Raw genomic sequence first — 24,734 nt, forward strand, 5'->3', positions numbered from 1 at the left:
ACCAGAATGAACCTCAATTTATAAGAGAAACTCTAACAGACATGAGTAACTTGATTTCCTCCAGCTCCATAATCGTTGGAGATTTCAACACTCCTTTGGCAGTGTTGGATTGATCCTCCAGCAAGAAGCTGAACAAAGAAATCTTAGATTTAAACCTAACCATCCAATACTTAGATTTAGCAGACATCTACAGAACATTTCATCCCAACAAAACTGAATACACATACTTCTCATCAGCCCACGGAACTTATTCCAAAATTGACCACATTTTAGGTCACAAGTCTAACCTCAGTAAATTTAAAGGAATAGAAATTATTTCTTGCATCTTCTCGGACCATCATGGAATAAAACTTGAACTGAGTAACAACAGGAACCTGCATACTCATACAAAAACATGGAAGTTAAATAACATTATGCTGAATGATAGCTGGTCAGAGATGAGATTAAGAAAGAAATCGCCAATTTTTTGGAACAAAACAACAATGAAGACACAAACTATCAGAACCTCTGGGACACTGCAAAGGCAGTTCTAAGAGGGAAATTTATAGCACTGCAAGCCTTCCTCAAGAGAACGGAAAGAGAGGAAGTTAACAACTTAATGGGACATCCCAAGAAACTGGAAAAGGAAGAACATTCCAACCCCAAACCCAGTAGAAGAAAAGAAATAACCAAAATTAGAGCAGAATTAAATGAAATTGAAAACAAAAGAATAATATAACACATCAATAAATCAAAAAGCTGGTTTTTCGAAAAGGTCAATAAAATAGATAAACCTCTGGCCAACCTAATCAGAAAAAAAAAAGAGTAAAATCTCTAATATCATCAATCAGAAACAACAAAGACGAAATAACAACAGACTCGTCAGAAATCCAAAAAATGCTTAATGAATATTACAAGAAACTTTATTCTCAGAAATATGAAAATCTGAAGGAAATTGACCGATACTTAAAAGCACACCACCTTCCAAGACTTAGCCAGAATCAAGTGGAAATGTTGAACAGACCCATATCAAGTTCAGAAAGAGCATCAACTATACAAAACCTCCCTAAAAAGAAAAGCCCGGGACCAGATGGCTTCACGTCAGAAGTCTACCAAACCTTTAAAGAGGAATTAGTACTTATATTACTCAACCTGTTCCAAAAGGTAGAAAAAGAAGGAAGACTACCCAACACATTCTATGAAGCAAACATCACCCTGATCCCCAAACCAGGAAAAGACCCAACAAGAAAAGAAAATTATAGACCAATATCACTAATGAATATAGATGCAAAAATATTCAACAAGATCCTAACAAACAGAATCCAGCAACACATCAAACAAATTATACATCATGACCAAGTTGGTTTTATCCCAGGGTCTCAAGGCTGGTTCAATATACGTAAATCTATAAATGTAATTCAGCACATGAATAAATTCAAAAACAAAGACCATACGATTCTCTCAATGGATGCAGAAAAAGCTTTTGATAATATCCAGCATCGCTTCATGATCAGAACACTCAAGAAAATTGGTCTAGAAGGGACTTTTCTTAAACTGATAGAGGCCATCTACAGCAAACCCACAGCCAATATCATATTGAATGGAGTTAAATTGGAATCATTTCCACTCAGATCAGGAACCAGACAAGGCTGCCCATTGTCTCCATTGCTTTTCAACATTGTAATGGAAGTTTTAGCCACCGCAATTAGGGAAGAAAAGGCGATCAAGGGTATCCATATAGGGTCAGAAGAGATCAAACTTTCGCTCTTCGCATATGATATGATTGTGTATCTGGAAAACACTAGGGACCCTACTACAAAACTCCTAGAAGTGATCAAGGAATACAGCAGCGTCTCAGGTTACAAAATCAACATCCATAAATCGGTAGCCTTTATATACACCATCAACAGTCAAGTTGAAAAAGCAGTTAAGGACTCTATCCCATTCACAGTAGTGCCAAAGAAGATGAAATATTTGGGAATTTACCTAACAAAAGACGTGAAAGATCTCTATAAAGAGAACTATGAAACTCTAAGAAAAGAAATAGCTGAAAATGTTAACAAATGGAAAAACATACCATGCTCATGGCTGAGAAGAATCAACATTATTAAAATGTCCATAATACCCAAAGCAATATATAATTTCAATGCACTCCCTATTAAAGCTCCATTGTCATACTTTAAAAATCTTGAAAAAACAATACTTCGTTTTATATGGAATCAGAAAAAACCTCGAATAGCCAAGACATTACTCAGAAATAAAAACAAAACAGGAGGAATCACACTACCAGACCTCAGACTTTACTACAAATTGACAGTGATCAAAACAGCATGGTATTGGCACAAAAACAGAGAAGTAGATGTCTGGAACAGAATAGAGAACCAAGAGATGAATCCAGCTACTTACCGCTATTTGATCTTTGACAAACCAATTAAAAACATTCAGTGGGGAAAAGATTCCCTATTTAACAAATGGTGCTGGGTGAACTGTCTGGCAACCTGCAGAAGACTGAAATTGGACCCACACCTTTCACCATTAACTAAGATAGACTCTCATTGGATTAAAGATTTAAACTTAAAACATGAAACTATAAAAATACTAGAGGAGAGTGCAGGGAAAACCCTTGAAGAAATTGGTCTGGGCAAGTATTTTATGAGGAGGACCCCCCGGGCAATTGAAGCAGCTTCAAAAATACACTACTGGGACTTGATCAAACTAAAAAGCTTCTGCACAGCCAAGAACACAGTAAGTAAAGCAAGCAAACAGCCCTCAGAATGGGAGAAGATATTTGCAGGGTATATCTCTGACAAAGGTTTAATAACCAGAATCCACAGAGAACTCAAATGCATCAGCAAGAAAAAAACAAGGGATCCCATCGCAGGCTGGGCAAGGGATTTGAAGAGAAACTTCTCTGAAGAAGACAGGCGCATGGCATTCAGACATATGAAAAAATGCTCATCATCTTTAATCATCAGAGAAATGCAAATCAAAACTACTTTGAGATATCATCTAACTCCAGTGAGACTAGCCTATATCACAAAATCTCAAGACCAGAGATGTTGGCGTGGATGTGGAGAAAAGGGAACACTTCTGCACTGCTGGTGGGAATGCAAATTAATACACTCCTTTTGGAAAGAGATATGGAGAACTCTCAGAAATCTAAAAATAGATCTGCCATTCAATCCTGTAATTCCTCTGCTGGGCATATACCCAGAAGACCAAAAATCACAACATAACAAAGATATTTGTACCAGAATGTTTATTGCAGCCCAATTCATAATTGCTAAGTCATGGAAAAAGCCCAAGTGCCCATCGATCCATGAATGGATTAATAAATTGTGGTATATGTACATCATGGAATATTATGAAGCCTTAAAGAAAGATGGAGACTTTACCTCTTTCATGTTTACATGGATGGAGCTGGAACATATTCTTCTTAGTAAAGTATCTCAAGAATGGAAGAAAAAGTACCCAATGTATTCAGCCCTACTATGAAACTAATTTGGGGCTCTCACATGAAAGCTATAACCCAGTTACAACCTAACAATAGGGGGAAGTGGGAAAGGGAGGGGGGGTGGTAGGTAGAGGGAGGGGGATTGGTGGGATTATACCTGTGGTGCATCTTACAGGGGTATTTGCAAAACTTGGTAAATGTAGAATGTAAATGTTTTGGCACAGTAACTGAGATAATGCCAAGAAGGCTATGTTAACAATTGTGATGAAAATATGTCAAATGGTCTATGAAGCGAGTGTATGATGCCTCAGGATCATATCAATGTATACAGTTATGATTTAATAAAAAAAATAATAAAAAAATAAAAAAGAGAATCGCTTGAACTCAAGTGATTGCTGTGAGTTATGATACCACAGCACTCTACTGAGGGCAACAAAGTGAGCCTTTGTCTCAAAAAATATATATATAAGAATCTTCAAAGTTATCAGATACATGACTAGCTTACAGACATCAATTAGAAAATGCAATATAAAAATGACCCAATTAAAATGGCCATCTTATCAAAAATTATGAAAGGAAGCTAAAAAGTACATATAGGGTTATTTATAGCATTAAATGTTTACATTAGAGAAGAAAAAGTCAAATCAGTGACCTAACAGTTCATTTTAAGACACATGAAAATAAAGGGAAAATCCAAAGCAAACAAAAGGAAGGAAGTAATAAAGATAAGAATAGAAATAGAAAAAAAGAAATCAACGAAGCTAAAAGCTGTTCTTTGAAAAGATAAAAAAAGTTAGTAAAAGTCTACGTAGATTTGTAAAGAGAAGACATTATCAGAAATGAAGACAAGGTAGGTTTTTAAAGATCTTACAAATATTAAAAAGACAATATGGAAATACTATTAAAAATTTACAGAAATGAATTTAATAATACGGATGAAATGGACAAATTATTTCAACAATATAAATTAACAACTCTCACTCATGAAGAAAGAGATAATCTGTATAGCTCTTTATCTATTAAATAAATCAAATCAATTTCAAAACCAATTCTACATCTATTCTAAGAGATAAGAAGGAGGTACACTTCCCAATTCATTTTATGAAACCAGAGTGGCTCGCTACCAAAACCAAGCAAATGCATTTTTAAAAAACATTAAAGACCAATATTTCTAATGAACATAGACACCAAAAACAAATGAACAACAATAACAACAACAAAAACCTTAACAGAACACTAGCAAATGCAATCTAGAAACACATAACAAGGATAATACATTATGACCAAGTAGAGTTTTATCCTGGGAATGGAAGAGTGGTTCAACAATCAAAAATCAATCTCTCTCTCTTTCTTTATTTTTTTGTAGAAACAGAGTCTCACTTTATCACCCTCAGTAGAGTGCTGTGGTATCACAGCTCACAGCAACCTCCAGCTCTTGGGCTTTGGTGATTCTCTTGCCTCAGCCTCCCAAGTAGTTGGGACGACAGGTGCCCGCCACAACACCTGGCTATCTTTTTGTTGCAGTTTGGCCAGGGCCGGGTTTGAGCCCACCACCCTCGGTATATGGGGCCGGCACACTACCCACTGGGCCACAGGAACAGACTTACAATGTCCATTTCAATATATAGAAAAGCATTTGAAAAAATTCAACATATATTCATGATAAAATCTTTCAGCAAACTACTGATAGAAGAAAACTCCTCTAAACTTACAAATGCCATGAGAGAAAAGCTGACACCATATTGAGTGACAAAAGACTGAACACTTTCTACAATAACATCAGGAGCAAGGAGACCTGTTTTAAACACATGTATAAAATACTCATATTAGAGGTCCTATCCCGTTCAACATAGCAAAAAAATAAAATTGAGATAAAAATACAGCAGAAAAGATACAAACTAGAAAAGAAATAAAACTTTATTACCATATAGCATAATCATCTACATAGAAAATACCAAGAATCTAAAATTCCATATGCTCATATTAAACATTCAGAAGTTGAAATGTTTAGAAATGCCACTTATAATAGTATCAAAAAGCATATAATTTTTAAGATACATTTAATAAAATATATGTAAGACCTATACACTGAAAATGACAAAAGATTGGTGAGAGAATTTACATTAAAAAAACAATAGAAACATTTAGCATATTAATGTACCAGGAGACTCAAGATAGTTTACATGTCATTTCTTCCCAAATTAATCTTTGCATTTAATTTGATCCCATTAAACTTCTAGTAGGCTTTTTGAAAAGAAATTGGTAAGCCAATTTATCAACTTCTATAGAAAAAGAAGGATGTAGGTACCCAAAAATATTGTTTAAATGAAGAACAAAGTAGTTGTTATTTCATTGAAATAATTGAATAATTGATTGTTGAAATCTTGTTTCAAGATTTATTATAATGCTATAGCAGGGTTTCTCAACCTCAACACCATGGACACTGTTGTGCAAAATGATACTTGCCTCTACCCACTAGATGCCAGTAGCATGCCAATTGTGACAACCGAAATACCCTCCACATATTACTAAATTTCCTCTGGGGGAAAAGTTGCCTCAGTTAAGAACCACTGAACTATAATAATGGATACAGTGTGGTACTGTTTCAAGGTTATACAGATTAGATCAAAGACATAGACTAGAGTTCAGAAGTAGATCCACACACATATGATCAGTTGATCTTGGACAAAGGTGCCAAGGTAATTCAATGGGCAAAAGGCAGTCTTGTCAACGAATGGAGCTGGAATCCTTGAGGATCCATATGAAAAATAAGTGTATATGCCTAGAATTTTGCCTTGCCCCAAAGACGAAAGTCATAGTAAAGTATCTCAAGAACAGAAGAAAAAGTATCCAATGTACTCAGCCCTACTATGAAACTAATTTATGGCTTTCACATGAAAGCTATAACCCAGTTACAACCTAAGAATAGGGGGAAGGGGGAGAAGGAGGGGAGGGAGGGGGGAGGGGGCAGAGGGAGGGTGATTGGTGGGATTACACCTGCGGTGCATCTTACAAGGGTACATGTGAAACTTAGTAAATGTAGAATATAAATGTCTTAACACAATAACTAAGAAAATGCCAGGAAGGCTATGTTAACCAGTGTGATGAAAATGTGTCAAACTGTGTATAAAACCAGTGTATGGTGCCCCATGATCGCATTAATGTACACAGCTATGATTTAGTAATAAAAAAATGCATCAAAGATATAAACCAAAGAACTGAAACTATAATACTCTAGAACAAAACAAAAGAGAAGATAATTTTGAAATTAAGGCAGAGACTTCTTAGGATACAAAAGGTACAAATCATAATAGAAAAACAGTTAAAATCAAAAGACGATTCACAGAAGGGCAGAAAATATTTTCAAAATGTACTTTTTAAAGGATTTGTATTATACTGTATATTATATAGTGCATATGTGTGTGCATATATGTGAGTATATATGTATATTCATGTGTGGGTTGTATATGTATATATAGGGTGTCCCCAGTGTTGACATGGAACATGGGAAATTGTAGCTACATGTCCCTTTATTTACCAAATATTCATTACAAAATTTTACAAAGTATTTTAAAAATATTCTCTACATGTTGACCACCTCTTTCTACACACACACACACACGAACTCTATTCTATCTCTTTGATCTAATCTGTGAACCTTGAAACATTACTGTACTGTATCATGCTGAACACATTCCAAGATATCTGTTGATTTGTGAGGTTTTTAATTTTGCCTACATATGGCAACCTTTTTGACACCCTGTATAATATAAGCACACATAACAACCCAATAATAAGAAAATAAACATCCCAATTTTAGAATGGGCAAACAAATTGAATGGACGTTTCTCCACAGAAGACATGCAAATGAGCAGCACTATCATTAATCACAGGAAACTACAAACTAAACTACAATTAGTGATCACTACATGTTCACTAGAAATACAAGACAGAGTACAAAGTCAATATACAAAAGTCAATTACTTTCCTGTATACCAGCAATGATCAACTGGAATTTGAAATTAAAAACACAACACCATTTACATTAGCACCAAAAGATTAGGTTGTAAATCTAACAAAATAGGTATATGATCTAAATAAGGAAAACTATAAACCTATGGTGAAAAAATCAAAGATCTAAATAAATAAAGAGATTTCACGGTCATGGATCGGAAGAAGCAATATCGTTGGATAGAAAGACTCATTATTCTTGTACACTACCAAATGAGTATCTCACTTAATGATATCAAGTGGGCCTATTGGAGAAAGATGGTCATGTAATGTCTTATTCACATGATTTCATCAAATAGAAATAATTAAAAAAAAAAGAAAAAAGAAAGAAAGACTCATTATTGTTAAGATCAGTCTTCTCAAAAAAATCATTTTATCACAAGGACATTTGCACTACATTATTTGTTGCAGCTCAATTTACAGTCACCAGATATGGAAACAACCTGGGTGCCCACTAACCCATGAATGGATGAATGAACTGTGGTATATGTATCCCATGGAATACTATGCAGCCATAAAAAAGATACTTTGCATATTTTCTATTAACCTGCATGGAGTAGAAACACATTCTTCTTAGTAAAGTATCATAAGAATGGAAAAGCAAGTATCCAGTGTACTCAATACTAATATGAAGCCAGTAGACAAACTAATACATACCCACACAAGAGAAAAGCTCAATTTAACTTAAGCTGGGGAGAGAGGGAAGGAGGAAGGGAATTGGTGTGCTCTCACCTAATGGGCACAATGTAAGGGTATATGGCACACCTCCTGGGTGTGGAACACAACTACAACAGGGACTCTACCTAACAAATGCAAACATTGTAACCTAATCATTTGTATTCTCATATTAATCTTAAATTTTTAAAAAGATCAATTTTTCTCAACTGATGTATAGATTCAATAGAATTCCAATCAAAATCCCCCCAAGTTATTTTGTGGATGTCAATAAACTGATTCTGAAGCTTATGTGGGAAGGCAAAAGACCCAGAATAGTAAACACAATACTTAAGGAGTTTAATAATGTTGACACTATCTGACTTCAAGAATTATTACAAAGCTAGAGTAGACAAGACAGTGTGGTATTGGAAAAGAGTAGACAATTAGATTAATGGAACAGGGACCCCATAAATAGGCTCACACAAATATAGTCGACTGATCTTTGACAAAGGAGCAAAAGCAATACAAACTCAACAAAAGATGCTGGACATCCATGTGCTGAAAAAAGATGAATCTAGACACAGACTTTACCATCTTTACAAAAATTAACTCAAAATGGGTCACAGATAGTAAAATGCAACACCATGAAACTCCTAGAAGATAACATAGGAGCAAAGACAGCATGATCCATGAAAGTAAAAATAGATAAATTGGACTTCATAAATATTTAAAATATTTTCTCTGTAAAAAATACTGTTAAGGGAATAAAAATATAAATAGAGACCAGGATAAAATATTTGCAAAACACATATCTGATACAGGACTTAACTGTATTTAAAATACACAAAGAATAAATCTAAGGCATGAAACAATAAAAATCCTCAAAGAAAATGCAGGGAAAACACTTGAAGATATCAGCCTGGGGAAAAGACTTTATGAGAAAGACTTATGTGGCAATTGCAACAACAACAAAAATAAACAAATGGGATTTAATTAAACTCAATAGCTTCTGCACAGCTAAGGAGACAATGACCAAAGCAAACAGACAACCTACACAATGGGAAAAGATATTTGCATATTATGAGTTGGACAAAAGCTTGATAACTAGGATCTAAACAGAACTCAAATTAATCAACATAAAAAGAGCCAACAATCCCTTATATCAATGGGCAAGAGAAATGAATAGAACCTTCTCTAAAGAAGACAGATGAATGGCTAGCAAACATTTGAAAAAACGCTCATCATCCCTAATTATCAGAGAAATGCTAATCAAAACCACCCTGAAATGTCATCTAATCCCAGTAAGAACAGCCCACATCACAAAATCTCAAAGCTGCAGATGCTGATGTGGATGTGGAGAGAAGGGAACACTTGCACATTCCTGGTGGGACTAAAAACTAATACAACCTTTTTGGAAGGAAGTATGGAGAACCCTCAAAGAACTCAAGCTAGACCTCCCATTTGATCCTGCAATACTATTACTGGGCATCTACCCAGAGTAAGAAAAAATTCTTTTATCATAAGCACATTTGCACTAGATTTTTTTTTTTGACACAGAGCCTCAAGCTGTCATCCTGGGTACAGTGCAGTGGCATTACAGCCCACAGCAAGCTCCAAATTCTGTGCTCAAGCAATTCTCCTGCCTCCACCTCCCAAGTAGCTGGGACTACAGGCACCCGCCACAACACCCGCCTATTTTTTGTTGCAGCCATCATTGTTGTTTGGCAGGCCCAGGCTGGATTCGAACCTGCCAGCTCAGGTGTATGTGGCTGGCGCCTTAGCCACTTGAGCCACAGGAGCCGAGCCTGCACTAGGCTGTTTATCGCAGCTCAATTTACAATGACCAAAATGTGGAAATGGCCTATTGTTCACCAACCCAGGAATGGATTAAGAAGCTGTAGTATATGTATACCATGGAATACTATTCAACCATTAAAAAAGATGGAGGCTTTACATCTCTTGTATTAACCTGGATTGGAAATGGAACACATTATTCTTAGTAAAGCATCACAAGAATGGAGAAACAAAAATCCCATGTACTCAATTCTGATATGAGGACAACTGATGACCTAGTACATATTGTGGGTGGAAAAAGGGGGTGCAGGGAGAAAGAAGTAGGGAGAAGGTGGGGGAAAACAGGGTGTGACACACCTCTTAGGGATGGGTCACTTGTTATAAGAGGGACTTTACCTAACAAATGCAATCAGTGTAACCTGGTTCTTTGTACCCTCAATAAATCCCCAGCAATAAAAATAAAATAAAATATACAAAGAAATCTTTATCTTCATTGTTTGGGATTCATTGAGGGTACAAAGAATTAGGTTACACTGATTGCGTTTGTTAGGTAAAGTCCCTCTTGTAATTGTTTCCCGCCCCCAAGAGGTGTGCCATATACTGTGACCCCCAATCCTCCTCTCTCCTCCCCTCTCCCCCATCACTCATGCTCTACCCCACACCTTGTATTAGATCATCTACTGCCTTCATATTAGAATTAAGTACATTAAATTCTTGCTTCTCCATTTTGTGATGCTTTACTAAGTAGGATGTGTTCCACCTCTACCCAGGTTAATACAAAAGATGTATCACCTCCATCTTTTTTTTTTCTTTTTTTTTTATTGTTGGGGATTCATTGAGGGTACAATAAGCCAGTTACACTGATTGCAATTGTTAGGTAAAGTCCCTCTTGCAATCATGTCTTGCCCCCATAAAGTGTGACACACCTCCATCTTTTTTAATGGTTGAATAGTATTCCATGGTATAAATACACTACAGCTTCTTAATCCATTTGGGTTGGTGGGCACTTACATTGTTTCCATGTTTTGGTGACTGTAAATTGAGCTGTGATAAATAGTCTAGTGCAAATGTTCTTATGATAAAAGGATTTTTTTTTTCTTCTGGGTAGATTGCAGGATCAAATGGGAGGTCTAATTCAAGTTCTTTGAGGATTCTCCATACTTCCTTCCAAAAAGGTTGTATTAGTTTGCAGTCCCACCAGCAGTGTAGAAGTGTTCCCTTCTCTCCACGTCCACACCAACACCTGAAGCTTTGAGACTTTGTGATGTGGGCTATTCTCACTGGGTTTAGGTGATATCTCAGGGTGGTTTTGATTTGTATTTCTCTGATGATCAGGGATGATGAGCATTTTCTCAAATGTTTGTTAGCCATTTGTCTATCTTCATCAGAGATGATTCTGTCTATATCTCTTGCCCAGAGGTAGATGGGATTGTTTGATCTTTTTCTGCTAATTTCAGTTCTCTGTAGATTCTAGTTATCACCCTTTCGTGAGACTGATACCCTGAAAATATCTTTTCCCATTCTGAAGGTTGTCTTTTTGCTTTACTTGCTGTGTCCTCAGCTGTGCAGAAGCTTTTCAACTTTAATTAAGTCCCCTTTGTCAATTTTTGTTGTTGTTGCAATGGCCACTGAGGTCTTTGTCATAAAATCTTCCCCCAGTCCAACATCACCAAGAGTTTTGGTTTTTTGGTTTGTTTGTTTGTTTGTTTTTTGAGACAGAGTCTCAAGCAGTCACTCTGAGTAGAGTGCTGTGGTGTCACAGCTCCCAGCAACCTCAAACTCTTGGGCTTAAGCAATTCTCTTACCTCAGGCTCCCCAGTAGCTGGGACTACAGGCGCCCACCACAATGCCCAGCTATTTTGTTGTTGTTGTTGTTGTTGCAGTTGTCATTATTGTTTTAGATGGCCCAGGCCAGGTCAGCCTTGGTGTATGTGGCCAGCACGCTACTGACTGAGCTACAGGTGCCACCCATCACCAAGAGCTACAGGTGCTCCCCATCACACTTTCTTCTACTTGCTTTCTGATCTTTGATAAATCAAACAAAAGCATTTACTAGGGAAAAGAACCCCTATTCAATAAATGATGCTGGAGAACTGGATAAGCACATGTAAAAGACTGAAACTTGACCCACACCTTTCACCCTTTATAAAAACTGACCCAAGGTGGATAAAAAAATTAAATCTAAGACATGAAACAATATACAAAGAAATCTTAAAACATGACAGTCAGAAAAGAAAAAAAACAGTTAAAAATGGGCAAAAGAACTGAACAGACACCTAGGTAAGGAAGACATATAAATGGAAAATAATTACATAAAAAGATGCTCGAATCATGTCGTTAGGATATTGAAAATTAAAACAAGAATGACGTACCACTAACACACCTATTAGAATGGCCCATATCCAAAATGTTGACAATACCCCAAATGCTAGTAAAGATGTGGACCCACTGGAATACTTATTTGTTGCTGATGCAATGCAAAAAGATATAGCCTCTTTGAAGACAGTTGGGTAGTTTTTTAAAAAGCTAAACATAGACTTACCATATGATCCAAGCAATTACACTCCTTGGCATAATTTTCCTAAAGAAGTTGAAAATATATCCACACAAAACTTGCACACAAATGTTTATAGCAACTTTATTCATAACTGCCAAAACTTGGAAGCAACTAAGATGTTCTTCTAAGATACTAAGATAAACAAACTGTGGTACATGCAGACAATAGAATATTATTCAGCAATAAAAATATATGATCTACCAAGCCATGAAAAGACATGGAGGAACCTTAAATGCATAATTCTAAGAGAATGAAACCACTCCCCAAAGCTATTATTGTCAGATTTCAGCTATGTGCCATTCTAGAAAAGGCAAAACTCTAGAAATTGAAAACTTCAGTGGTTACCCGGAATTAAGGCAGGATGGAGGGATGAATAGGTAGAGCACAAATTTGTAGAACACAAAGAGTGAACCCAAAGGAAAACTATGGACTTGAGTTAATCATAATGTATCAATATCAGTTCATCAACGGTGACAAATGTGCCACATTAATGCAAGGGGAAACAGAGGAAATATGGTAACTCTTTGTTTAACTTTTGTAAATCTCAAACTGTTCTAAAATAAAGTTTATTATTTTTTTAAAAGACTGAAAATGACAAATGCTAGTGTGGATATTAAGAGCTGAGACTCTTATACCCTACTAGTTAGACTATAAAATTATATAGTTACTTTGGAGAACAATTTTGCAGTTTCTTATAAAGGTAGACATTTGCTTCTCATATCACCCCCATAACTCCTTCTTACGTATTTTCCTAGTATAAACAAAAATACAGCAGAACCTTCATATTGACCACCTCCCAACTTTGACCACTCCCTTAAGTTGACCTAATTTTCATAGACTGGACATGCACTCTGTGTACGTATCAGTATCTTAGGCCCAGTTCCTTATATTGACCACCTCCATGTATTGACCTGTTCATTACGGTCCCTTGGGGGTCAACTTTCAGAGGCTCTACTATACGTGTGCTAACAGAAACCTGTACAAGAACATTTATAACAACTTTATTTATAATAACCAAAAAGTTGAAACAACCTAAGTGACCATCAACTCATGAATGGACAAATCACTCAGTAATAATAAAGAACAAGCGGTAATAAAAAATCATGCAACATGGATGAATCTTCTAAGCATGTGCTAAGAAGATTCATCTGTGTATATACTATATAGTTTCATCGATGTGACAGCAAAAAAGAAGCAAAACTTTAAGGACACAAAATAGATCAATAGTCGCATCATTTGCTTCACAAAGCAAAGAGGCATAAAGGAATCTTTTAAGGTGAAGGAAATTTTCTCTATCTTTATTGTGATGGTGGTGGTGAGGTGGTTGCATGATAATATACATTTGTCAAAACTCAAATTTGACACTTACAAAAGATAAATTTTATTTTACTCATATTATATGCTAATAAACACAACAGAAAAGTAAAGGATGCCTAGGAATATGTCTACTATGTACGAATATTATTAACAAAATTACAAACCTTTTATCAAGAGTTATAAAAATAGACTTGAATAAATGCCAAGATACAGCAAATTCATGAATAGGAAGTCTCTCTGTGAAAAATATGTCAATTCTTCTCCAAATCATTCTACAATTTCAAAATTAACCCATGATTTGCTTAGAATTTGATAATCTTATTTTAAAATCAATATATAAGAGCAAAAGGCCAAAAATAATCAAGATAATCCAGAAAGACTAAGAAAAGTGGTATGAGTGTGGGTGAGGGCAGGGAGTGAAAAATAACTTGAACTTACAAATATCAAGATTCCTTATCAACACAAGTATAGACAAATGGACTGATGAAACGTAATAGAAAGCCTAGAAATTGACCCAAGCACATATGGAAACTAGGCAATATGTTCGAGTTTATATTCTAAACTAGCTGTGTATAAATGATATTTAAAACAAATGGTATTTTACATAGAAAAAATTGATTCACATTTCATATAATATTCAAGAATAAAATCCAGATGGATTAGAGAGCTAAGTGTAAAAAATGTTAAACTTCTTTTCAAACAAATTTGGAGAACATTTTTTATAATCATGGTATCAGAAATATTTCTAAAACATAATACTAAACTCACAATACTTGAAGAGATTGATAAACTTGACATAAAAATGTAAAACTTCTGCATCATAAGGAACCCCATAAGATTAAAAGCCAAGTAACATACTAGAAGCAGATATATGCAGCATATATAAATGACAAATAATTAGGATCCAGAATATATAAAGAAATATTTCACATCAGTAAGAAAAAGCAACCCAAGAGAAATTAAGCAAATGTGAGCAGCTCTGGTTTCATGTTTGGAAGGACGTGGAAAGGAATAAAGCTAGGGCTAGACACAAAGGAAGTTAGAGTTTTATTTACTTTAAACATATCTGAAGCAAAAATGACAAAATGCTAACTAAAATTTGTTCATTTGTTCATTCTCAGTTATATATGTGTTATTGGATCTTTCTCTGAGTTACTTGCTATGTATTTTTATTTTACCAGAATAAATAAACTTGTAAACTATAAATCTACAATAATAAATTTGAACACAGTGAAGAAATTGAAGTTCAATTTATAAATAATAATTCCCTGGACCCCAGCCATAATCAGCTAGCAGAAATAATGGAACAAAGATCCCCCTCACAAAATTAAAAGCATAAAATAAATATATTACTGCTATTATACACTCCATATATAGATAAACAAATTGAAGCTTTATAGAGACCACACAGGTAGTAAGTAGAAGAGCTAAGGTAATAAAAATTGTTTTACAGCTATAATAATATTTAAACTTTGTAACTAGGACAAGAAGAGACAGACTAAAAGAAACAAAAAATAAATAAATCCCCAAAAGAACCTACTATATATAACAATTTATAGATTACAGAACAGTGAGGAAAAATGAATTATTCAGTATTTGGTGCTGTGAAACAATTGACAGGGAAAACAATTTAGAAAATTACCTCACACCACACAGCAAAATAAATTCCAGAGAGATTAAACATAAGCAATAAAAAACAAACAAAAAAATCCATTTAAGCACTTATCCAGTTTGAATGGGGAAGAACTTCTTAAACATGAATTCATCAGGAGAAATTACAAATGAAAAGATAGATATAATTACATAAAAATTAAGATTGCTGTGTATAAAAGTTAATTTAAAATGCAAAGTGGCAAGAAACATATAAATTCTCAATAGAAAAATGTACAAAAATCATGAATAGATGTTCATAGAAAAAACAAAAATGATGAAGAAATATACAAAAGTATTCATGCTCGCTACAATAACAGAAACATATGCTAAAATAGTAAGATATCATTTTGCCCCTGTCAGATTGGCAAAGATTTTAGAAGAATGACTATACCCAGCAATGGCACAGGTGTATAAACAGAAATTGACAATCTTACATACCGGGACCTCAGCACATATGTTTCAAAAGCCTTTTAAAAGTTAGTATCCTTAGTAATCCTCTTATAAAAGTTCATCTTAACTAAATCATTCAACAAATACTGAGTAAGAATCTACGATGTGTCAGACATTTATTCTAGAGACTAAGGGATGCAACAGTGAAAAAAATAGGAAAATCCCTGTGCTTGGAGGACTTATATGTTAGTACAAGTACCCAAACAACAAGTAAAATACCTAGTCTGTTAGGCAATGATACAAACCAAGGGGGAAAAAATTAAGCAAGAAAAGGGAAGAGTGTTGGGGGAGAATAGTTTGTATTTTTATGCAAGATCATTATAGGAGACCTCATCAAGGTGACATTTGAATGAAGACCCCAAAAAGGTGGGCTTCAAAGAAGCAAAGATAAGTTAAATGACCAATATGGGATCAATCAAATAATTATGATAGAAATGGTACAACTGAAAAGTCTGCAGCCATTACAAATTGGTTGAAGGCTGCTGAATGACAGGGGCAATGCTTGCAATATAACACCAATGGAAAAGCTGGATATAAAATAGTACATATAAGATAGAAACTCAATTATGTACACGTGAAAACACACCTGGAAGGAAATACAGCAAGTTATCTCTGCACTAGGGATTTAGAGGTGATTTGTGTTAATGTCTCTTCATTTTCCAAATTTGCTATAATGAGGCTGTTTTTTCCTGCTATAATCAGTTTAAAAAAAATAATTTAATGATAGATAATACAGTCTTAAGTTAGATTGGAAAAATACACAAAATATTTTAGATGACAGTGCTGGACAGTTATGCCTAGAGTACTAGGTCAAGGTTTAAACATCATACTTAAGAAAGATATTGAAAACTGGAGTGCCATTGAAGATACTCAAAATATATATCACATGAACTCAAGAACTAGGAATAAGTAAGCTGGAGAAAAGATGAAAAGAAGAATAAACCATCTTTTTTTTTATTAAATCATAGCTGTGTACATGAATGTGATCATGGGGCACCATACACTGGTTTTATATACCATTTGACATATTTTCATCACACTGGTTAGCATAGCCTTCCTGGCATTTTCTTAGTTATTGTGTTAAGACATTTATATTCTACATTTATTAAGTTTCACATGTACCTTTGTAAGATGCACCGTAGGTGTGGTCCCACCAATTACCCTTCCTCCGCCCATCCTGCCCCCTACTCTCCCATCCCTTTCCCCTTTCCTCATATTCTTAGGTTATAATTGGGTTATAGTTTTCATATGAAAGCTATAAATTAGTTTCATAGTAGGGCTGAGTACATTGGATACTTTTCCTTCCATTCTTGAGATACTCTGCTAAGAAGAATATGTTCCAGCTCCATCTATGTAAACATGAAAGAGGTAAAGTCTCCATCTTAAGACATGAAACTATAAAAATACTAGAAGAAAGTGCAGGGAAAACTCTTGAAGAAATCCGCCTGGGCGAATATATTATGAGGAGGATCCCCCGAGCAATTGAAGTAGCATCAAAAATACACTACTGGGACCTGATCAAACTAAAAACCTTCTGCACAGCCAAGAACACAGTAAGTAAAGCAGGCTGACAGCCCTCAGAATGGGAGAAGATATTTGCAGGTTATGTCTCCGACAAAGGTTTAATAACCAGAATCCACAGAGAACTCAAATGTATTAGCAAGAAAAGAACAAGTGATCCCATCTCAGGCTGGGCAAAGGACTTGAAGAGAAACTTCTCTGAAGAAGACAGGCTCACGGCCTACAGACATATGAAAAAATGTTCATCATCCTTAATCATCAGAGAAATGCAAATCAAAACTACTTTGAGATGGGCGGCGCCTCTGGCTCAAGGAGTAGGGCGCCGGTCCCATATGCCAGAGGTGGCGGGTTCAAACCTAGCCCCAGCCAAAAACCAAAAAAAAAAAAAAAAAACTACTTTGAGATATCATCTAACTCCAGTAAGATTAGCCCATATCACAAAATCCCAAGACCAGAGATGTTGGCATGCATGCGGAGAAAAGGGAACACTTCTACACTACTGGTGGGAATGCAAACTAATACTTTCCTTTTGGAAAGATGTTTGGAGAACACTTAGAGCTCTAAAAATAGACCTGCCATTCGATCCTACAATTCCTCTACTAGGTATATACCCAGAAGACCAAAAATCACATCATAACAAAGATATTTATACCAGAATGTTTACTGCAGCCCAATTCCTAATTGCTAAGTCATGGAAGAAGCCCAAGTGCCCATCGATCCATGAATGGATTAATAAATCGTGGTATATGTACACCATGGAATATTATGCAGCCTTAAAGAATAAACCATCTTTAAACATTTGAATGGCTATTACAGGAAAGAGAAATAGAAATTGCTCAGCATTGCTATTGCTCCAAGGAGGAAGACCAATGGGTTGGATCCAGAGGACAGATTCCAGATCAGTATGAAGAATAACTTGCTAACAATTACAGCTGTCTATTGTCAAGTGCTATTAAGCAACCTTTCCTGGAACCATTCCATAGATAGAAAATAGATGACCATATGTAGTGGGTGATAAGCCATGATTGCTAAGGGCCCTGCCATTTCTGGGCTTCTCATGTTCTGTTCTAAAAAGTTATTTTATGCTATAATGACTTACATAATTCTATCTCCATCCACCTCCCCTTCTCTTCAAAAATATATGTAATACTTATTCTTTTTAAGAAATCATTTTTTAAAGAGTAAAGCACCTTCAAAATATATATCCTGGAGATTTTTATGCCTCCTCCTGTGTATAATGAGGAGACATATTTTGCACCAACATAAATGCCTTTAAAATCATGTTTTAAATATAATTTTTTTCTTCTATTAGCAACCAGTATTTCCCTTTCCCTTCTTAAAATCATACATACATCTTCCCCCTGAGAATAGACTACCTACCTAGACCATTACGCTACTGAGTATGGGATAATCGCCTCATCTGTATTTCACAGTATCCTGTAGGATTTTATTCTCAGTGAGTTTAGTTTATTTTAAAATTAGCAGTAGCAGAAATATCACCTAATGCCCAGAATTACTACACATTTTAGAATATACTCCATTCTTTCCTTAGCTCTCAAGACAGTCACAATTTCAGCCATCTCAAGAATAGAACAAGGAAAGGGCCTTCTTGTGAGCTCTAATAATAAGAATAATTAAGGTGAATGACTGAATTGTTGAAAGGTAAAGATGTAAGACTTACGATGTATGCCATCTTTGCCTGGCTTCCTAAAATTCCTTCAAAATAAAATTGAGATTTCAGGTACAGCTCTGAAATAGTCAAACTGGCCTTCTATAAGAAGATGTATAAAAGAGAATGCACACTGCCTTCCCAATGTGGAAGAAAGCTAAAATTACCTTTCTTTAATGAATATGTGATCCCATGACTAACAACAATGGTTCATTCACTCATTCAACAAACATGTATTAAGCACCCACTCCCCATACACTAGGCTAATGGCTGAGGTTACAGTAAATTGAACCGATACAGTCTCTCACCCATTTAGAATATACAATCCATAAGTGGAATTTATAGAAGATATAAGGAACTAAGAATTTTTAGAAAAAAAATGTTTTAGCAGTCACAACATCCGAATAATGCTACTTTGTGTACATGCTTAGTTCTCCACCAAAGGAGATATTTGACTACAGGGTGAAAGATCATCTGACAGGTAATTTAGAAGTTATACCTGGGCTTAATTTGAGCATCTTAAATGAGATGGTCAGCTAGCCTAGATTAGTATTGCTCAAAGTGTGGTCTGCAGACCCATCCTGTTTGTGAACTTTTATTACAAGACAATAATAACTGAAGTGGAGAAATGTGACAGTAAGCACTTAGAAGATGTTACAGCAATTGAAAAAAATAATTTTATGTCTGTTGAATCTAATAGTAAAAATACGGGATTATACTTTGTGTCTTTTTCCTTTCCTAGTAATTCGTAATTAATGCATTGTACTAAAGTAACAATCTTCTGTGATGGACGAAAAATACAGACAACTAGTCCTTCACTAAGATCATTTGATAAAAACTGCTCCAGTATTGCCACTTAAAGCGTGGTCAGTGGAACAGCAGTCTCAGGATCACTTGGAAGCTTGTTAAAAATGCAAAATTTCAGGTCTCTTCCCTCAATCCCCTGACTCAGAATTAGCCTTTTAACAAGATTCCCAGGGGATTTTTTGCACATTAAAAGTGTGAAAAGCACTCATCTAAATGATTTGTAAAGCCACCCATAACCCTGAGATTTTGTGATTTCCTTCAGATTGAGAATTGCACAGCTGTAAGACCCTTCCTTGGAAAGAGTCCACCTCATCATTTTATAGATGGAAATACTGAGATCCATGAAGGAGAAATCACGTGTCCAAGGTAATTGGTAAATTGTCAGAGCCAGGAATGGAACCCAGATTTGCACACAGCAGGTCAGTGTTCCAGTGTAGCATACCACATCCCACATCCTTTTCTACCCAGTTCCACTCTGTGCCATCCCCTCAAGTGATGTCATTATTTTTGAGATACTTTCTGTTGTATCAATTGATCTGTCTGCCATCCATACTGTACGAACCTTCAATCACCTCTATTTCCAATGTCTTCTTTTTGATAATTGCCCTTAATCCTGGAAGTCACCCAAATCTTCCCACATGCTTATTGTCTGGGTGCTACATAGATACTTTGGGGCTTTAGAAGGACTAGTAGCAACAGATTCCTGGCTTCTAGGAATACAAAAGAGACTTTCTTTGTTCTCGTCAGTCCAGTTGACACCAGATAGCAAGCTTTTCCAAGGAAAAGAAAACTCACTATCAGCACTGCTTGAGATAGCTCAGTCTGAGCAGTTTGTGACTGACAAACGAGTGGGATATTAGGCCATTTTAAGGAAAATCCAGTCTCCAGACTGAGAGAAATGACAGTCCTATAGTCTTGTTAGATCTGAAGATTGACAAAAAGGCATAATTGTAGTATTCAATTAATTGAAGAACTATTATTTTTAAAAAGCAAATTTGTTCCAGATAGTCCCAAAGAAGCAATGAATAGAAGTTGCAGGGCAACAGATTTGGGCTTATAATGGGAAATACTTTCTGATAATCAGAGTGGCTCAGTGACACAAAGAACCACCTAATGCGCTCTCTTCCACTGCAGAGGGTTCAAATAGAAATCAGTCAAGAAATTGGATGCTTAAGACAAATTGAAGAACTGGGTGGGGAAGTAAAGCTTAATGATCTTTAAGGTTCCTTCCAGTTCCAAGGTTTTAGTACTGTAAAATTTTCAGTACAGGAAAACTCCATCTCTCAGGAAATAAGAGTAAGGTGTGTTGCTGTAAGGCACAGGGTTAAGCTGAATGTGGGGTGGATGAGGGTATGGCAGTGGAAAAGCGAATTCTTTCCGGTCATCATTTTTAAAGAAAGGTAGCCTGGCCAAAGAAAGCCTCTCCAGCAGCCCCTCCTGGAAACTCAGGTGAGGCCTGGCTCCAGCCTAAGTCCTTGTTACTCCACACAAAGAGCAGACCACTACTTTTCAAAAAATCTTGCTAAGCACCACTGTTTCTGTTGTCCCTACACCTGCCTAACAGACAAATATGCAAAACTATCCCCAAGGAGGCAGTAGTGTTTAATGGTCAAGACCATGGATTCTATCTAGACCCAGGTTGCCTGGGTTTTAATTTCCAATTGAGACATTTAATTGCTGTATAATCTTGGACAAGTTTCTTAACCTCTCTGTGCCTCATTTTCTCATCAGTAAACCAAGGATAATAATAGTGTCTGCTTCATAGGGTTGATGTAAGAATTCAACAAGGTAATAAACATTAAATCGTCAACCCAGGATCTGAAACATACTACAGGCTCAAAAATGTTAATGATTTGTGTTATGAGTGCCATAATTACTATTACAAGCACAAGCCTCCATCAAGCGATCAGATCCCTTCCCCTACCAGTTCAGAGGAGCTATACTACAAGAGCTTCAGCCAGTTTTTGCATAGCTCCAGAGGATCAGAACCTGCTGACCCTCACTAAGCCAAACCACTCATGCTAGGAATTCTGGCTCCTCACCCTGCTCTCCTCAAATCCATCAGCCTCCCCTCCCCCAGTCCTCCTGCCCATGCCACCCCACAGCCACAGTCAGAGAGCAACAAACTGGGAAGCCAGTTCCAGACAGGTGTTTCCTCCCTCCCAAAGACAGTGCTGGACCTAACTTGATGCTTATCAGTGGGTCAGGGTGGGGTGTCCAAATCCCTAGGCTGTTGGCGCAACTCTCTGGGATTGAGGGTGGGCAGGCAATGGGGCTTCCCCCCAAAATCAAGAGGAACCTCCCAAGTTTGTGGAGGGAGTCAGGCCCAACCCCACAGTGAGCCTCCTAAAGGAAGGTGAGTGGTCTCAACCTGCTTCAAAAGAAGCAGTTATTTACAACTTTCTACTCACTTGCATCTGGGGGAGGGTTGGGGGATGGAGGAAAGGGCTTTAAGGTACAGTCCTTCTTTTTCATTTCCAGCAGCAAGAAGAGCTGCAGAGAAAGAGTTAAAGGAGGGAGGAAGCTCCAGCCATTACCCCATCCCCACGCCTAGGGCTGTCTGGGGGGTCATGACAGTGCTGTCTGCTCTGGCTAGGGGCCACTCAGTGGCTTTCTGCAGCAGCTGCCGCCCCCCCAAGCAATTTGCAAGGTCAATGCTGACCTGCTTCTAAAGAGAAACAAAGCAATTCACTGACAATAAAGCAAATCACGCATACACCACATCGCAACCCCCCTTTCCCCAAATCAGGTTTTACCCCAGTTCCTCCCTTCCCAGATGCCGCCTCTGGGCTTCCACCAGCCCCACTGGGGAACCCAGGATAGCATCACAGCTGCAGAGCATGTCTCGCCTCCCCGGCCAACCCAAGGAGACTCTCCGTACGAGGGAGAGATGCTATCGCTAAAGGAGACCTGAGCTGGGGGAGGGGGGAGAAGGAACATCTATGTTTCTTACCGAGCGCCACAGTCACTTCCCCCAAGCTGAGAGGAAAGAAGGATGAAAGAACTGAAACAAGTTGGAGGTTGAGCCCTTACAGACCTCGGCTGCTGCTTCTCTTTCTCTGGGTCTCTCTCCGGGTCCCTCTCTCGGTCTGTCTCTCTGGTTTGCTCGCTAGCTTGCGCGCGCTCACGCTCTCCCTCTGTCTCTCTCCCTCCCTCTCTCTTCCTCCCTCCCTCCCTCTCTTCTCTCTCCCTCTCTCTCTCTGCCTCTCTCCCCCTCTCCCTCTCTGTGAGTCTCTCCCTCCCCTCCTCCCCTCCCCTGCTCCCCTCCCCCTTTTCTGGCTTTGGGTTCACCACTGCCTGGTGCTGAGCACGCGGCAGTTCTGGGGCTCTGAATACAGCGCTGCAAGGCTTTAGCTCTGTGACTGCCTTACGAAAAACTAAAGTAGTATTTTATTCTTTAAGATATCCAGCAGAGAACTAGAGGGAAGCTCAGAGGGAAGGGGAGGAGCAGAGCAGACCAGGGGAAGAGAAAGAGAGCAAAAGGGTAAGAGCGAATAGGAGGATAAAGGAAGTAATGGATTACCGTAGCTGATGTGTGATGCTTACTTGCTGCTCCAAGACCGAAGAGTGAGCCTCTTCTCTTTCTCTCTCCCTTATATCCCTATGGGCGTGCCTTCTAACCCAGGCTCCAAATAAAGGTTCAACAATCCTGTCTGTTCAGATTCCATTTCTGAAGACAATAATAAGCAGAAAAATGTACATCAAAGTGCTTGTCATTCCCACTCCACTATGAAGAAACAGTTCAACCACATTGATCTCCTATTGACCTAACTTCCACCCCCACCCTCAACCAAATAGAAATGCATGTGGACCCAATTTGAAACTGTCAGCTGGAGCTTCCCTCTAAGGCAAGATAGATAAGCAGCAGAACCACAATGCCTTCTTTTCAAAACATTCTGAAGGCAATATAGCTATATGTAAGTGTATGAGTCTACATGTGAGTTTGCACAAAGGGGAAGGGTGAGATTTATTGAATCAAAGTATAAAAAAATACATATCTTCGTGGGAGAAAAACAAGAAAAAGCAACCTGAGCAAAGTTCAATAACAGTGCAACATCATAGGATGGAAAGAGACCCAGGCTAAAAATAAAATAAGGAAACTTAGGTTTGAGTTCTGTCTCTGAAAATTAGTATGTTGCCTTTGACGAGTCATGACTTCGGTGGAAAAATGAATAGGGCTAGATATAGATAATCTTAAAAGATACTTCTAGATCTAACATTCTAAGACCTAAAAGCAGACTAATTCCAGGTGAAGGAGAAGGAGGAGTTGAGAATAAAAAATAAACTACCAAATTTCAAAGGCTCTCCAAAGTTAAGTCCTCAAATGGAACTCTAGATCACACTGACTCAAAATTCCTTTTTTAGTGTTTTGGGGCAATATGAATATAAGCATATGAGCAAACAGCTGCTCCTATCAAAGAATTCAGCATCTGCCCACATATAATAAGCATGAAAGTTTTCTTACTCAAGCCCCTCATATTGCAATTCCTAGTTCGTTTAGTCAGAGAATCAAAGGGCATCTGATTGAAAGTAATTTTTTTCATGTTTTAAGTATATTGGTCTCAATATGCATAGTGACTGGGACATAGAAGACTTTTAGAATTTTGCCCACAAGGTGCCATTTCCATTTAAATTATAATCCTGTTGAGTTTCCCCCAAATTCTTAATACTCTCTACACCTGCATATGTACAACACTCCAACTGCAAACTTCTTCAAAGCATTTATCCATACATTAAGTATGTAGAGAGAGATAAGACACATACATTTAGTCACTAAGCTAAAAGGATCTATCAAGGTAATCATCTCAAAAAGAAACAAAAGATAACCATCTCATCATACAGAAACAGAAATTAGACAGAAGGAA

General features: G+C 37.0%; 1 protein-coding gene across 3 annotated transcripts in view; it reads right to left on the reverse strand.

Annotated features, from left to right (window-relative positions):
* The window catches only part of GABRA3 (gamma-aminobutyric acid type A receptor subunit alpha3), a 281,030-nt gene extending 257,609 nt beyond the window's left edge, over window positions 1-23,421 (reverse strand). The window contains exon 1 of one of the 3 annotated variants that reach the window (XM_053580853.1): window positions 23,393-23,421. The gene's annotated coding sequence lies outside the window, so the exon portion shown is untranslated. Of the gene's footprint in view, window positions 1-22,822; window positions 22,996-23,392 lie in introns of those variants that run through there. The other 2 variants (XM_053580854.1, XM_053580852.1) reach the window with 2 other exon arrangements.
* Window positions 23,422-24,734: the final 1,313 nt, after the last annotated feature.

Source organism: Nycticebus coucang, chromosome X (genome assembly GCF_027406575.1).
Source record: "Nycticebus coucang isolate mNycCou1 chromosome X, mNycCou1.pri, whole genome shotgun sequence".
NCBI classification, from domain to species: domain Eukaryota; kingdom Metazoa; phylum Chordata; class Mammalia; order Primates; family Lorisidae; genus Nycticebus; species Nycticebus coucang.